Here is a 16,263-nt window from a genome sequence, read left to right as displayed (position 1 = left end):
TGTCAGCAAGACCTTGGGAATAGGATGGCTCCTCACAGCCCCAGGACTCCAAGAGAGGCAAAACCTGCTCACAGGTGGAAAAAGGACTTTAACTGATAACTCTTTTTAGATATCAAAGTCTTTATTTAAATTTCTGCCTTCCTAGAGAAAACCCTGACAAGTCTGGCTGGAAAGACTCAACAGTTACTGCCCTTTTAGGTTAGCTGTCTGTCATCAACCCTCTGCATGAGTCCCGCACCACAGCTCTCACTTCTGCAAGCACTGAAAGTAAAGAACAGTACTGAACAAAATTAACACTTGAGCTACTTCAAAAATTAATTCTCACAACAGGATCAGAAAGGGCCTTTAGTAATAAACAATTTTCTAATTTGGAGTATTTGACTATTGATTGCTAGAAATAGCCTAGTACATATTGAATACTGAATTATGAATAAACACAGTTTCAGATATTTTCAGGAAAAGGCATGTGATCCAGGCATTCTTAATACAATGCTTTACGTAAGCAAGCTTTCAAAGGTATAAACTAGTAACAAGTAACAAAAAGGGGTTCATTTTTTGTTCCAAACTGGGGAAAGATCCTATGGGTGCCTCAGCACCACAAAGCAGTGGTGTTCCCCTCCAGCAACTGCAGTGTATTAGTAGTTCATCATGTGAAAATCAATCTCAGTACCTCCCAAAATTCTTACTCTAATTTAAATCAGGTCTTTCTTTTGATCATTAATAATTTTGATTTGTTTTCTTATTTTTTTTCTCTCTCTTTTTTTTTTTTTTCATTATTCTATATAGAAATATAGGAAGGCAGCAGTGCAATCACTTTAAGTAAAAAAATACAAAAAATACAAAAAAAAAAAATTGCTATTAACTTGGATCTCAACCACCCAAAACACATGTTTAGCTTTACTGTAAGCATGTAAGTAAGTAGTCTAAAATTACATCTCAAGGAAAGTTTGGGAAAAGCACAAGAATGACAAAAACATTTCTGTAACAAAAATCTTAGGTTATGAACACAGAAATAAAAATGTTTTTCCTGAAACATTTTGAGCTGACATTTAGGGATTAACTTTTCATGTTAGAAGAGGGTAAGTATAATGAGATTTCCCAGAAGCTCTTTTAGAAGACTGAGTAGGGGTAGAGTGCAAGTGGTGCCACATCACTTCTCATTAGGATTCCCAGGATGCTGGTGAGCCAGTCTGACTCCATATGTATCCTGTAACCAGGGCTTGGGGAAAAATGTCCCACAACTTGTTTAATTGCTTTGGGAAAGGAAAAGTGTTTCCTTATATCAACTACTTTAACCAAATCGTAAGTTATTGACAGTCTATGCATATATATATTTTTACCCTTTTTCATTGTTTTACAGAAACTTTTGTTTGTCACCAAATAGTAAAAAAAAAATAATGTCTATAAAATTTAGTAACTCTGCTAGTAGGATGAAGTTCTGAGTGCATAATGGTTTTCATTGACAAATAGTAATCTGGTGGGGAAAAAAATCCTCATGGAATTAACATAAATATCTTAAAATACAAGAAAGTTCTTGTAGAAATGGTGCAGGCAGTTTTCATTTAAATATCTGTCTTAGAGTGTGTTAAGATCCATTTCCCGAGATAACTGTATGAAGTTTAAGGTAACATGATTTGTTTGATTTGTTTGTTTGTTTGTTTCTTTGTTTTAATGCTAGAGTTGAAGACTATAAATAGCAACATTACGAATTAGAAACACAAGCCTGCTACTTCTGGAGAAGGTCATGCAGTCAGTATGGAAATGTGCAGGGACTCAAAGAGAAGCTGAAAATACCCCTTGATCTCAGGGATGTTGCACATTCCCAAAAGAGTCTCAACAAGCCTGAGACACTGCATGGGCTGCAGCCCACCTCTGCAGCAACCTGAAGTGCCCACACCTCTGTTTCACTCTTGCGTCTGCTGGTTTTGAGTCTTCCTGGATGCTAAGACAATGTGACCATGCTACCCAGCTTTTCCTTCCCTTGGTAAGAGAACCCAGCCAAAGAAAAAATTATATGTGCCTCTGTTTTTTGTGTGGCAGGATGGCACACAAGATATTTGTGGGAGAGTTTTCAAATATTTTGGAGACAGGAGTGCCTGATACCATTGCTTCTGGGTCTTCGGGGTTCTGCGTCCAGCAAGGCTTTCTCCCTAACTCCCAAGTGGCTCACCACTCTGAAGGTTTCCTCCCCATTTCCCCCAGCTATTGAGCCTCTTTCCTTCTCTTTCCTTGCAGACAGCTGGATTGGGTTTGCTGGGACTTTCCAAATAAGGCACGCAAAAGAAATGTCATACCAAACAGGGGGTTACCACTGGAAATGTTGAGTAATCATATAATGATATAAAAGAGTGCTACCAACACTACCTAAAAAAAAAAAAAAAAAAAAAAAAAAAAAAAATACTTCAAAAATAATTGCTCCTTCATTTACTTGACAAGCCAGGTTCAAAATTCTGTTTCCCTGGCAACAGCTGAGGACATTAAACTGCACAATGAATGTGCCCAGGGAAGAAAATAAATGGGAATGGAAAATTACTCCAGAAAGTTAGTTAAAAGGTTTTGCAGAAAGAAGGAAAAATAAGAATAGGCAAGCAGTCACACATCAGTAACCCTAAAGATGAAATATTTCATCATTCTAAGTTCTGCTGGAAATCAAAAGCTGGAGCTGGTAGTTGTTGCTGTTGCTTTTATCATTACTGTTTGCTGCAGTTAGTGATATGTGCCAAAAACTGTTTTGGCTGCTTCTGAGAAACAAGAGAGACTGCACACTGCATGTTTTCCTCCTCAAGCCCTGCTAGCCAAGGCAGCATTGCAGGAGCTGCGCTAGGTAGCCATCTTCAGAAGTGCCCTGTTGTTGAACGAAGACATGTAAATCTACATGCAAGTACCCTGGGTAGCCATTTCTGGGACACCAAAGCTAATAATAAGAGAAGATGGCGAGGGGCTTCAGGTTCCCACTCAGTATTTCAGCAGGGTGCCCCGTGTGCCCATGGAGGGAGGGAAGGCAGCCATGCCCTGCTGCCCAGTCGTGAGGCTGCCCTGGATGCCACCGCCAAGCCAGCACAAGCCCTGGCCCCTGACCAGCAGCTCTCCTTGCTACTGCTGAGCATTTAACAGGCAATATCCCAGGGAAGCCATTGCCAAGCACGCCACAGCAGGGTGAAATGCTTGGCAGCACAGTTTGCACAGAGAGGCACTGCTAGTGGTGTGACCTTTTCCGGTTTTCCATTCCTAATATTTATAGCCCCAAATTTATTCACGTTCCCCTTCACCTGAATTCTCATCAGACGACTGGCATAGTTTGCTAGCTGAAAAACTTCTGGAAAGTCACAGGCCATCAATTAAGAGCTTTCAAAAATTATTGCATACCTTCCAAGTGTGAACAACTTCAGAAGGAAATGAGCAGGATCCAGCCTACTCCCTGCCCAAATGACAGGAGCAAGTTCTTTCTACAGGGAACCACATTTCTGTACTAAATAATACACTAGACTTTCCCCTACCATTTGAGATGTACAAAGAGAATATTATCACAGAGCAGTGGTACACATCCTAACTATGCCTCTAATCATTATCTGCAAAGACAGTGCTGAAAGAATGTGACTTGTTTAGGAACCAGAGACCACCTGTGGCACATGTAAGGTGGCTCGTGTTAATCAGTCTTGGTGCTCAGCTCCTCCAGCTGAATAAAACATAAAAGAAGAATCTAAAATTGTGACAAATTATCAAGTATTTATTGAGACATTTATTGTATTTGTAGCCTGTTTGTCTCTTGATCAATTTAGGATCTCCATTCCATGTTTTATAAATTAAACAGCTTTTCTAGTCTTTTTTTCACATAAAGAGTGATTTTAAAGTAATCTGGCAAATTTACTGCCCCTTCCCTCAGGGAACTGTGAAGATGCTTAATATAAACTAGATTATGCTCAGCATCAGCCACCTGCCTCAGCCACAGGAGACTCCCTCTGTCCGTAGGGCATCCTCCACTACCCTGGTTGAGAGCTGACAACATCGATTGTCATGTTGCTGGTGAAATATCCCCTCTGCAACTGCCAGCCTCTTGATAAAATGCAGGAAAGTGAAAACTGCCACAGCAAGGAACAAGTGACTCTATGTATTTTCACGTTAGTAATCCAGTGCTATTAATCAAGCTGGAGGGGGTGCAGCTAATACCTCCTGGGCAACTGTCTTCAGCTGTGACATTTTATCAAACTCTTTTTGGTTATGCTCAGTGGGAGCCAGTATGAAGAAACAAGTACTACACAAATTGCAAGATCCTCATTGATCTGTTTGAAGCTTCTTTCAAGAGAAGTTCCTGTAGCTGCACATGCCCTCTCTCTCTGAAAATTAGACAAAGATCAAATCTGATGCCTGAAAAGAGAGACCAGAGCCCTAGCTTTTTTGGGGAAAAAAAAAAAAAAAACTCATGGGAAAAAAAAAAAGTCTTCAAAAGTGTAAAAAGAGCAGTTCTAAGGATCAGTCTGCAGCTTAGGAAGGCAGTCAGGTGGTACCAGCTGAGTATTTGACCTTGCTGTTGATGTCAAATTGCCTCAGTCCTCAAATCTTCAGCCTTAATATGATTTCAGGATGTTAGAACTAGAAAGGATAGGCTGCAGCTGGTGCTCTCAGTGCTGAGTTATGTGCCACTAATGGAGTAAGAGCAGCTTGTTCCAGCCACCAGCTTCAGTCGCTGAAAACAGCAATGAAGCAACAAGTACCATTAAGGTAGCATGGCCATGCCCAAATCTGCCCAGGGGTACAATTTCACAGTCATCACAAGAGGTGAAGTCATTCCCTGCCTTCAGCAAAACAACAATTGATGTCTTCTCCAAGGAAGCACATTGAGATGTTTTTCACTTTTAACAGCCCTGGGTGATTGCTAGTTGGCCAAGTTCTGCCCTTAGTTGCAAATCAGTGTTGACGGTTCCACAAAATTGATCATGCTTCCTTGACTTGTGCTTTTTAAACTTTAAAGGCTGCTTAGGAAAGCAGTTTAGGTGAGCTGGCACTGTATATGAGACAGCAAAACACAAAGTCATTTGAGGGGGAAGGTAACAAGGCTTATCCTTTGCTCTTCTGGAAGTCTGTTTCACAGACAGAATAGCCCCGGGAAATTCTTCACATCATTACTACCACAGAAGTTTTCCTTGTACCAATGAAATGATTTTTTCAGTGGTGATCTTCATCCTAGAGTTTACTGGGATCTTTTAAAAAACAAGAAACAACAAAAACAACAACAAATGTTTTACCAAGATAAGAACGACATCTCCAATGTTACTTCTTTTCTGTGGAAAGTCACTGTGAAGAAAGAGGAGAGATTTGAGGTGCTTGCAAAAACATTTGGTGTTGGTAAGCTGTGCAGCATTGCTTTCCGCTGGCTAAAGCTTCCTAAATATGCGTTGTTGTACATGTCCATTAATGTCATCTAGCTCATAAATAAGCATAGAGGCTTAACTGAGGAAAAAAATGTGTTCATCACACTAGAAGACAAGTGGTAGAAGTTATTTTATACAAGCTGAGAGAGGAGGTTTTTATTGTTTAAGGAGCCTTCACAAGTTGCTTTCCCCAGTATGGCGATAAACAGCTATGGGACAAGAGGGGGAATGATTACATGACAGCCAACACCAGCCATGGTTTTCGTAGCCTTCAGCTGCCAACATGCAGCTATTGCCTTCATCCATTTAGCTCACAGATTCATACACACTTTGGTAGCCTCTGGGAGAAAAAAAGAGAGAGAGACTTACAGAATATGGCAGTAGGAAGAAGACAAGGCCTAATGGCAGACATTCCTTTCTTAACCTTTTGGGGACCCCCAAGAAGAATCTATCAGATTTTAGTACATTTCTTAGGTCTTACTGTTTTTCTGTGGTCTGCAGAGAGGTCTAAGAGCTGAGGATCAGTTCCTGCACAGCATCTGTTTCCAACAGGGGACCATCCATCACTGACTCTAAAATTATTTCCATTCCTTGTCATGGCCTGAATCCATGTTGTGACTGATCTAAGTGCTACCTTCAATTAGAGAAACTTGTAAATGATCTTAGCGTTTTCTTTGTGACTGCTGGGGAATGGAAGATGTAGAACTTCATAGCAGTGCTAGGTGGCATTTCTTCAGTGTTGGTCCCATTATGATGTGTAAGCAACAGCAACAGGAAAGTTCCCCCTGACTGTCGTTGTGCTTATTTTAATTAAATGTGGCAGCAGTTCTCCATGATTCTCCCATTACCTGAAAGATCATGGAACAGAGTCACAAGGTTTGGGTCAAGGTGACGTTAAGATAGTCTTCATCGTGTTACATAGCGTTTGCTTTAAAAAATGCTTTGTGCATTCAGAAGACAGTAGGACCAGTTTCCTTTATGAGTAAAATGCAATTAAGAAATGTGCTGATGCTTAACATTTACAATCTGATGTATTTGGTAGGAAATTTAAAGCTGAAAGTTCTACTTACACAAAACAAAAATATTTCCCCCTTATATTAGATGCTGATTCTTTCTATAAACTTTTTATGCTATCATCTTTGCTCAAAGTTGCAGAACGGTCCAGAGATACACTATATCAAATGAAATTGCCAGTAAAAAACATAGAGGGAACCAGCAAGGTGCAATAAAATAAAAAATCAATATCAAACTTGACCATAGCACTTTATAAAATCTAATTAACTATTACAGCACTATAAACACTGAACTGTGAAGTTTAAGGTACTCTAAGACTAATTCAAGAATGGTGAAAAACCATCCCATCTAGTCAATAAGACATGAAAAAGACAACAACAACAACAACCCCTTAGTCTACATAATAATAGAGCAGCCTAAGTTCAGTGTCACAACCATTTGTGTTCACAGAGCTGGATTAGACCATGTCAAGATGGAAAAGACAAAGGCTGGAGATGTGTGTGGAAATGAAGTCCTGCTATGTTGTCCTAGAAACACATTAATAGGCTGTTTCCAGAGTTTCAAGGAAACTGCAGAGATGCTGAAGTCTCATTAGCTTTGTTTTGGCAAGACAAATACTGGCCAGTGTGGTCATGACAGTCAAGGGGTTGGCAGCGAGTCCTGTAACCACTGCAGTAACTTAGTTCAGCGGCCACATTGGGAGATACGTGGCAGAGCAGAGGGAGAAAATAAGCAATTTCCTTGTTAGGTGTAGAAAAAATAAAGTCTTCTGCTTTACTTCCAATATGAAAAACTGAGAGAGGAAGGAGAAGTATTTTATTAATTATTCAAAAAAGGGTGTGGGTGTGGTTGGGTGCTGTTTTTTGTTTCACTGCAGATGTGAGGTTACATGTAACATTACATATAGTAAATACTGAAACAAAATACTAGAAAATGAAATACTATATTTTTCATTTTTAAGCACTGAATAGGAAACACTGAAATTTTAAAAAACATTTTAATTTTTTCCTTACAAAAACTGAGGGTTTAAGGTGAACAGGTGGAGGGCATCCTTCTGATCTGGCAGCAAAAGATGAAGTTTTGAAGATTCCTGATGTTCTGTCAGATTTATTTATTTTTATTATTTTATTTTGAAACAGAGATGTTTTCAAGAAACATTTGATTTTGAGGTAATTTTATATTCTATTAGAGAAATTTCCCTGTGGAAATTTTTCCAGCACTCTCAGAAAAGTGTGACATGGAAATAATGGCTTTTGTTGAAGTTGTGCAGTCAAGATCAGTATTAGGAGTACTTCACAACAGTAAAAGACATGCTGCTTCTGTATCTCTGCCCCAGGAATTTGTCTCAACCCAAAATCTTTGTCCCATCTTACCCCACACAGAAACCTCCCCTCATTCCCTGTACAGGACAGAAAGTGCTTTGTAACAAGCCATTATATTTTATTTTTGTTATCTGAGATTTGTTACCACACACTACAAAGAGAACATCATCAATGAGAAAATGCTCATGGCAGCCATCTACTGATATAAGTCAGTTCTTATAAAACCTTCGGCAGTAGTAGCAGTAGTAGGCACATCATTCCCATTCCTCAGGTAAGGTATCAACTGTAAGAACACTTTCTAAGGTGCAATGCAAAGTACGGCATTTTACATAGTTTGAATAGAGCTGATTGACAGCTAAGTGGAAAATTAAGTAAGATTTCCCAAACATCTTTTGCTAGAAATTTGATAATCCTTTTGGATGGACTGTACAGCCCCTCCACAGTATAAAAAAAAAATAAAATAAAAAAATAAAAAAAAATGGAGCTCTATCAGTGAATCTTTCTGCTTAACAAACATGTTTACAACAAGCAGGGAGGGAGATGGTCTAAGTGATTTTACGTGCAGAGGAACATATCTCTTCTGACAGCGTCATGCAGCAAGATGACAGCTCACTAAAGATGGTTTTGTGTTTCTGAAATGATTGGGGCTGGGATGGTATTGCTGCTAACTGAACATGCCAGTCAGGATCAGAGCTGAGTCTTTCATGTTATAGTAAACCCAGATGAAACCTTGGCAGTGTGACCTCATTAACCTCATGACTCTTGATCTCTCAATTATGTCCAACTCACCACTCATGGAAAAATTCAGGACAAGCTTGACTCCGACAGTAATTTATTTATTTCCATAAATGATCTATTTACTCTGTCTTGGAGGTCAGCATCTTTTTTTAAAGACAGTCACACTTAGTAGGGTATTATCTGTTCTTTTTGGATGTTGTAATGGTCTAAAATGAAGATGTAGGACAGTTAATACAAAGAAATCTAACCTGTGAATTTGTCATCCAGAATTTGAGCAAATCAGAAGATTATGAAAAGTGTTGAAAGTAACAATTACTGCAGTCATGCAGTTATATGAGCTAGTCCTTATGAGCCTATGAAAATCCTTTTGCTCAAGAAGGCAGGTGAAGTTTAGATTAGAGTTCAGTTGTACTCAGAACATACCAACCATGAGAATGAACAGGCAGTACGATACCAGCTAGGAAGTCACCCACACCGCTCATGAATGGGTGGACATTCCTAACTGGTTCTGTCCAGCAAGAGGGCCCCATGTAATTCCTGCTTGTTCTGTCCCAGAATCACAGAAGATGCAAACCTCCTAAAGTGAAATCAGGGATGCATTTGGCAGAGACATATGCTGGATATTGCTTCAAAGCTCCACATGCTTCCTACAAATTCTGTCCAAAGAAAGCTACTACATTTTCCTTACAGAGGTACCTGAGCAACCTCAGATCAAAAGCTTCATTTTGATGAAAGACTAAATTGCCCCTAGAGTTAGGCAAGTATTTAACTGCACTATATCAAATGTTCGGGATAGTGTGGAAATTGCTCATGGCAGTAAAGATAGACAAATTAATTTTTTTGTGAAAATTAAGTGAGCAGGAGCTAACTCACATAACCTCCAAAGATATCTCCAAAAATAACTCAACATACATTATTACTCCTCTGATTTTCTGTGCCACAAAGGTACTTTTAAAACACTTGCCATTTTTATCCTCAAATATTTTTAAATTAGTGAACTGGAGGAGCACTTTCCTGAAATTAATATAGAAGATTCCATATTATCATCTGGAATACCTGAGTATCACAGCTCAGCAGCAATAGGTATCAGAATTTTACCCTTACAAATCTCAAGAGATATGAGCTACCTCTTGTATTAAAACATTAAATATGAATGAAATAAGACATCTGAAGTTATTTGTATGTAGAAAAAACACAATATTCTTTAACTGAGAGCTACAGTATATTGGTCTGTGCCTAATACTGAGTTTCTTAAAAGCACTGTTTCACAGCTGGACCTTGATCTCTGGTCTATTTTTAATAAATATCAAGAAACCATATGAAAACAGAGGCAATAGCCCAAACACAGGAAATGCAATGGCTCAGAATAATGTTTTACTAAAGATGAAATAAAATAATGTTTGGATATATTTAGTACATACCAAATTTTCTTATGCAACTCACGTCCAAACAGGATAAACTAATCACTAAAGTTTCAGAATCACCAATAATTACTTGAAAAATAAGCTATAGACTTCCTGTAAGGAAAATATATTACTAGCAAAAAGTAGTGGAAAGAAGAGTGCTCCGGGCATTTATATTCCTTAACTTAGGTTTAGTTTTTCTATAGTAGACAACGGAATAAAGAGTTTTTAATAGATTATATTTCTCCAGTGTTGCAGCATTTCCTTGAACATTTGGTTGGAACTTTCTGGCAGTAGGCAAGGCAAGCAGCTCTCACTGTGATCTCTGTAGAGTCTTATATAGGGACTACAATCATGACTAATAGACATCCTTGGAGATCCAGAGAGAGTACCTTAGCAGTCAGTACATCCTTTACAGTGTACAGGTGATAACAGTGCTTTCTGCAGGCTGCTAGCCAAGTCTGGCACTGAGTTGCTGTGACTTTAGTTCATTTGGGTTGTGTCCATTCAAGTTGATGGAAAGCACAACAGGTTCTTGAAGACAATTTTTTTTTTTTTTTTTGTTTGGGACACTACACTGAGGAGCGATTGGACAAAATGCACTAGTGAAATCAGACATGGAGGAAAACCCAGAGTTGCCCATTCCAGTGCAAACATTCCCTTATAGTACAGGTTTTTGGAGGTTATTCTTCACTCTCTCCTTCACCTCTTGAACACTGGACATTTTGAGTTAGAGTTTTGACAGAACGTGAGGGATGTGAAGAGGTATTCCTTCCTCCTAGCCGTTGGTGACTGAGGTCTCTCCTGGTAAGCCAGAGATGTTTCTTTGAACCATTTCAGCTTCAGTAGTGCTTTTAAACGCTGAAGAACCTAATGTGAAATCTAATTTGGCACTACTAAATTGGAGTAGCACTCTTGATAGTGACCTGCTGGATCACTGGCCCATAATGAGCATAGTCCATGCTCTCTGACCACATTTATCTTTTAAAGACTGGAGCCCATGGGTGCAGGCCCATTGTCAAAATTAAACAAGAAGCAAGTGGCAGCTGCACTGGTAAATGGGAATATACACAAAACTTTCTTGCAACTGCTGCTTACTCCTCCTCCAAGGCATTAATCAACAAATGCAGGCTTACTAAAAGAAGAGGAGACAATTTCAGCTTCTTCCACAAAACAGAGAGGAAAACCAGATGGCTTCTGAGACCTTAGGAACAGAAGAATGACTGAACTAGCAAAAAGCTAGTTTGTCATTTCTTTATCGGACAGTCTCAGTGGGAAAAAAATAAATACATAAATAAAAATAAAAATTAATAGATCAGAATATTAAGACATAAATATGAAATATTTAGAGCTTATAGGAGCTTGAGGACAGAACATCTAAGAGGCAGGCTGAGAATTACTAGAGTATTTTTCTTTTGCCAGGGAAAAATGTAAGAGCAACTATTAATTTTGAAAGCTTGTAGAGAAATACAGTCCTCAAGCCAGACAAATCTTTCTGCTTTCTTTCAGCAATTTTAATAGATTCTATGACCAAATAAATTCAGTCATAGAAATCAAATCTTCCCTTAGAAGTCTGCATTAACCTCCTTTATTGTTAAGTACTTTTCCTAGTAACAAACTAAGAACCAACATTTCTCATTAATAACCAGCAGAAGGTCTTCCTCCCATTTACCTCCTGAGCTCACTGGTTGACAAGTTTCTGTGAACCCATGCTCTGGGTACCTAACTCTTTCCATGATGCTCCTGGAAGACCTTCAGGGTTGAGGGGAAGGAATAACTGGGTTGGAGAGATAGGAGCTGCACTAAGCATCCGTCACTGCACAAGACCTTTCTCACATTTCTGCAACATAAATCCCATGAATGGTGCAGATTAAGTCAGATTAAACTCATAAGAAGGTGCCCTTGAAGGCTTATAACAAACAAGTCCAAAACAATGACAATGAGAAATTTTCTTCCTACGTTCAACTATTTTTATTGTACTTTTAATATATATACAGTAGACATATTTCCTGTGGATTTTTTCCTAAGATGGTTGCCAAATATGTGCAATATTGTAGCCCTGGGGCTCAACTAAACCTTGCCTTTGTGACTATTCAACTGTCAACAAGGGGAGTTAAAAGGCAGCCTTATAGCAGGGATGCTGGATCAATGTGTTTCCTGGTGCCAGTCTTTGCCTGTGAATTCCAGTCACAGAAGTGCCTCTTATGTAATTCCCAGTGGTTTTCAAAATGTATGACAAGAAAGCTTTTATCTTTATTAGTTCTCTCCGACCATTCAAAATCTCCCAGTCATTTTCTCTGTCTTTCCTGAGTAAAGTTTGAACTTTATAAATCACATGCAAAGATAAATACCAAGAGACAAATAAAGTTCAATATTGGTATAGTGCAGCAATTTCAGCAAAAATATTTATTGGCAATCATCTGCCTAAGAAAGAGCAAAAACAGATTACTTCTGTCTGACTGAAGTTTCAGTCATTGTTATTACATTGGAAAACCTGTTAAGCCCTGAGGGACAGATTCAATGGCCTCTGCCACAAACCTTAACAGCCTCCACAGAGAAAAAAAAGATGAATGCAGTAGCTCCAAAATTACCATATCCAGTCAAGTCATGTGAGTAATATAACACTTTTCAAACATAAACATGTGCTTCTCTTTTCTCTTTATTTTCTCATTATGTAAAAAACTCATTGTGCTTTGATTATTTTAAGAAAGGAGCTAGAAAAGCTGAAGCAGTATTGTGGGGCTGTTAAATAATGCTGAGTTTGTTGTTGTTCAGTCAAATCCCATTCCACATTCATCTTCTGATCATCTCCTGAGGTGATCTAGCCTAAGTCAGCAATGAGTAATGATTCAGGGAAGGAGCTAGAAAGGTCTAGTGCAGTGAGAGCTGAGGACAGTATACATGTCCAAGTAGCAAACCACCTCAGGCCAACCAACCACACACTTTCCAAAATCAGATGCAACTCTTGAAAATTCACCATCTACTCGAATCTTCTATGTTAAGCAGGCTAAAGTTACTGGTGAATCAGCAAAAATGCTGATTCAGTCAAGAAAAGGGTGCGGGGTGTCAATTTTCTCCTCTATATTTCTATTAATACACTGACCTATATTTTAAATCACCCACTGGATTAATCAGCATACCTGTCTGTGTGCCAAACTGAAGAGAAATTGAAGTGCCCACGATCCTCACAGAACAGTTCATCCCAGTTTGTGTATGCTGCTACCAACAATTACCTATCCTTATATCCAAGGGGAAAACATAGCTTTCTCCCTTTCTACGGTCTAATGACGGACAGTTTTAAGTAACACCCACAAGGAATAGTCCTCAAGATCCAACTCATTTCTTTCTTGCGAAGAGTTTTGAGTCTAAATCAGGCTATTAATTACCATTACATTTAGTAACAAATAAGACAAACTTAAGAGTAGTTTAAAAAGGAGGTAGCCATGTAACTTAATCTAACTTGTTCTCAAAGTCTTTGATCAAAACTAACCCCAGAAAGCCTTGGGAATATCTGCTCTAACTTCCCTGGCAATTGAAGACCAGGCGCGAGCCATGGAAATACTCGTGCAGCATTGCAAATACCAGCTGGTCTCCTGGGAGTTCCCATCGCTCACTTCTTGACACCTGATGTCAGCTGGGCTCATGCAAGTAACTCCACGGGGCAGCCGTTCCATAGTAGACTGGCCACGGGACGTTCACTCAGCTCAGGACACGCGGAGTTAGGGGTCTACCTCTACTAACAAAAACACAGCTGCATGCTGTTAAAGCAGTTGGTGGTTAAGTGAGAAATAATAAATAATGTTGTGTCCTGCCTAGTGCAGTGGAATGTGATAGTGGGAGAGCGGACAGAGCCAACAGCACTCAAGAGATTTCATTTGTGTTACCCAAAGGTCAAGAACCACAGTTGCAGTTTAAAGCCTGAGTATATCAGTATTGCTTTTTTAAATGAGAATCATCATGATGAATTTATTGGGAGGATTTCTGCTTTCTACCATGGATTCCTCCAAATCTGCAACAAAACATCCCACTTCTCACCAGGCTGGGTGAAAGGAAAATGCCAAATTTTCCCTCCTTGAATGAACAGATTTTGGCTTTATGCAGAGAATGTTTTTCCCTGACAAAAGGCACCAAATTCAGTTCCTATTTTACAACTTCCTTGACAACATATGTACACAGATTTGGGCTCAAAAATAAATCAACAAAAACATTCCTAGAATTCCCTTTTCACAAGGAAAAGGGAATTTGTTTCAGGACCTTTAAGGATAACAATAGAGAAGTGTAATTTGACTGGAGCACCAAAAATAAACTAATTGCTTTAGCCAGTTGAGAGAGTAAAAAACAATTAGACAATTTTTGTCTAATTCAAGGCATTTCCTTCAGTAATTATTAAAAACAAACAAAAAAGCACATTTTTTTTTTTTTTTTAAGTACTATAGATAAATATTGAGATAGGCCTGTTTTCTCAGCTATGAGTGTGGTCCTGAGTGAAAACACTGAAGTATTGGATTTTATCTATTTTTTTTTTTCTGTGACTTTCCTTTCCTGATATGTGTAGGCTTTTCTTTGTTTGAAGAACTTAAAACATGTTTTCTAAAACTTTCAGTTTGTTTTCTGCTCCTTCCTCAAACCATGATTTCAAACCTGAGAGGAGAGAGAAGAAAAAGTTGCAAGTTTTGGCATATAATGACAATCAATAACTAGCAACTCTGTTAGAAGCTAAATGTACATTTTCAAAGATCCTACAAAACCCTGTGGTAGGTTGACTATATGCATCTTTGGATGTAACATGGAAAAGGCACATTTATGTCTGTTTTTTTTGTTTGTTTGTTTGTTTGTTTTGTCCATTTTGTAATCTGTATTGTCAAATTTTAAACATGCTTGATATACCTTTAAATATACCTGATATTATTAAAGATAATACAGGAGAACAAAGTGATGCATATCCAGTAATAAATGGAGGTAAATATTCTTTGAACAGACCAATGATAAAGTATACAAATAAAAATATCCATTCAGTTCTGCTCTAAAGCATACTGCTCTAAACAAGAGCTCTGAAAGGAGTTTTTTTTTTCAAAAATTGTGAAAATTCTTTTTTCCTCCCACATTTGTCACTCTGAAATCTGAGAAACACCAATATACAGAGATGTGCAGTTATTTTTAACAGGAAAACAAAACAAAACAATGACAAAAAAAAAAGCCATAATGCTTTATTAAAACTGCCTTATTAATAGTTGACAGTGATTTGACTATACCTCTTATCTCGGGTGGTTTTATTTTCTTAAATTTGTTATTTCTTTCTTGTAGATGTTTAAAATACATTTATCTTCTATCGTATTACAACTAGGTGTCTGATTTCTGGTTCTCCTTATTCTGGCATGGCTCCCATTCATCTCATGTTGCAAAGTTATGTGAAGACTTTAAATTCCTTGTATCTAATGTTCTGTTCAGGGACAGGTTTCAGTAGCAGCCAATAATTTCATATTCCCAAAGCCATAAAACTATTTCTTGGTAAACTGTAAACTAAGATATGTCAGCTATTTAGAACCACAAAGTTAAACTGCTCATAATATAGTATTATATAATTTTCTTATCAGAAAAAAAAAAAAAAAAAAAGATTATTCACTGACAAAGAGATATGACCAAGATAACCTTGAAGAGCAGCATATTTTCAGGTATCTTTTAAAGCCTTTCTTGGTTTCATGATTTTCAAAAATTCCTTCATACTGGAAACAGAATTGAATGCAAATGCCTTTCTGCAAATGTTTATTTACACTTTCAAATGAATTTGCTTCGTTACTGTTTGCTCCTTGTTTGTTTACTCCCCACAGATACTCAGATAAAAGATGTATTTATGCTTGAAAGCACAATGGTATTAAAAGGATCTGAGCTTACCTTCTCTTTCTTTTCCTGTATAGATTTGATTAAACTGCACAGATTCCTTGTGGGTACTTGGATATCTAACCCCCATTGAAAACAGTGGGCACTCTATGCAGAAGTAGGAAGAGAGTGTCAAAGTGATTTACAGCTCTATATCCTAAAATTATTTTCTTGTTTTCTGTAAAAGCAAAGGCACCTTTAGAGGAAGAATACATGTATATTAAATGCATTGCCATTTCAGTAGCTGTGCATCTATAGGATCTTGAAGATATACGGAGACACCTCAGAGCTGGGTTTCTCTGAGCCGTAACACCCAGGTCTCTCTATCATGCTGAATGCTCATCGTTACCCAGTTCAGATTACACAGAGCTGTTTTCTATCGTTAGACTGATTCACATTTAAATCTACTTCACGTAGAACGAGATGAGCTTTGGGGATATACACTACAACTCGTTAGCTATGGTTGCTGCTGCTGGATGGTGGGCCTACCCTCTCTACGCCTGGCACCCTGCCATAATGAAGATTCTTTCAGATCTGGTT

This window comes from Aythya ferina (assembly GCF_964211825.1).
Source record: "Aythya ferina genome assembly, chromosome: 2".
Classification (NCBI taxonomy): Eukaryota; Metazoa; Chordata; class Aves; order Anseriformes; family Anatidae; genus Aythya; species Aythya ferina.
Note: the sequence above shows the minus strand (reverse complement) of the source record.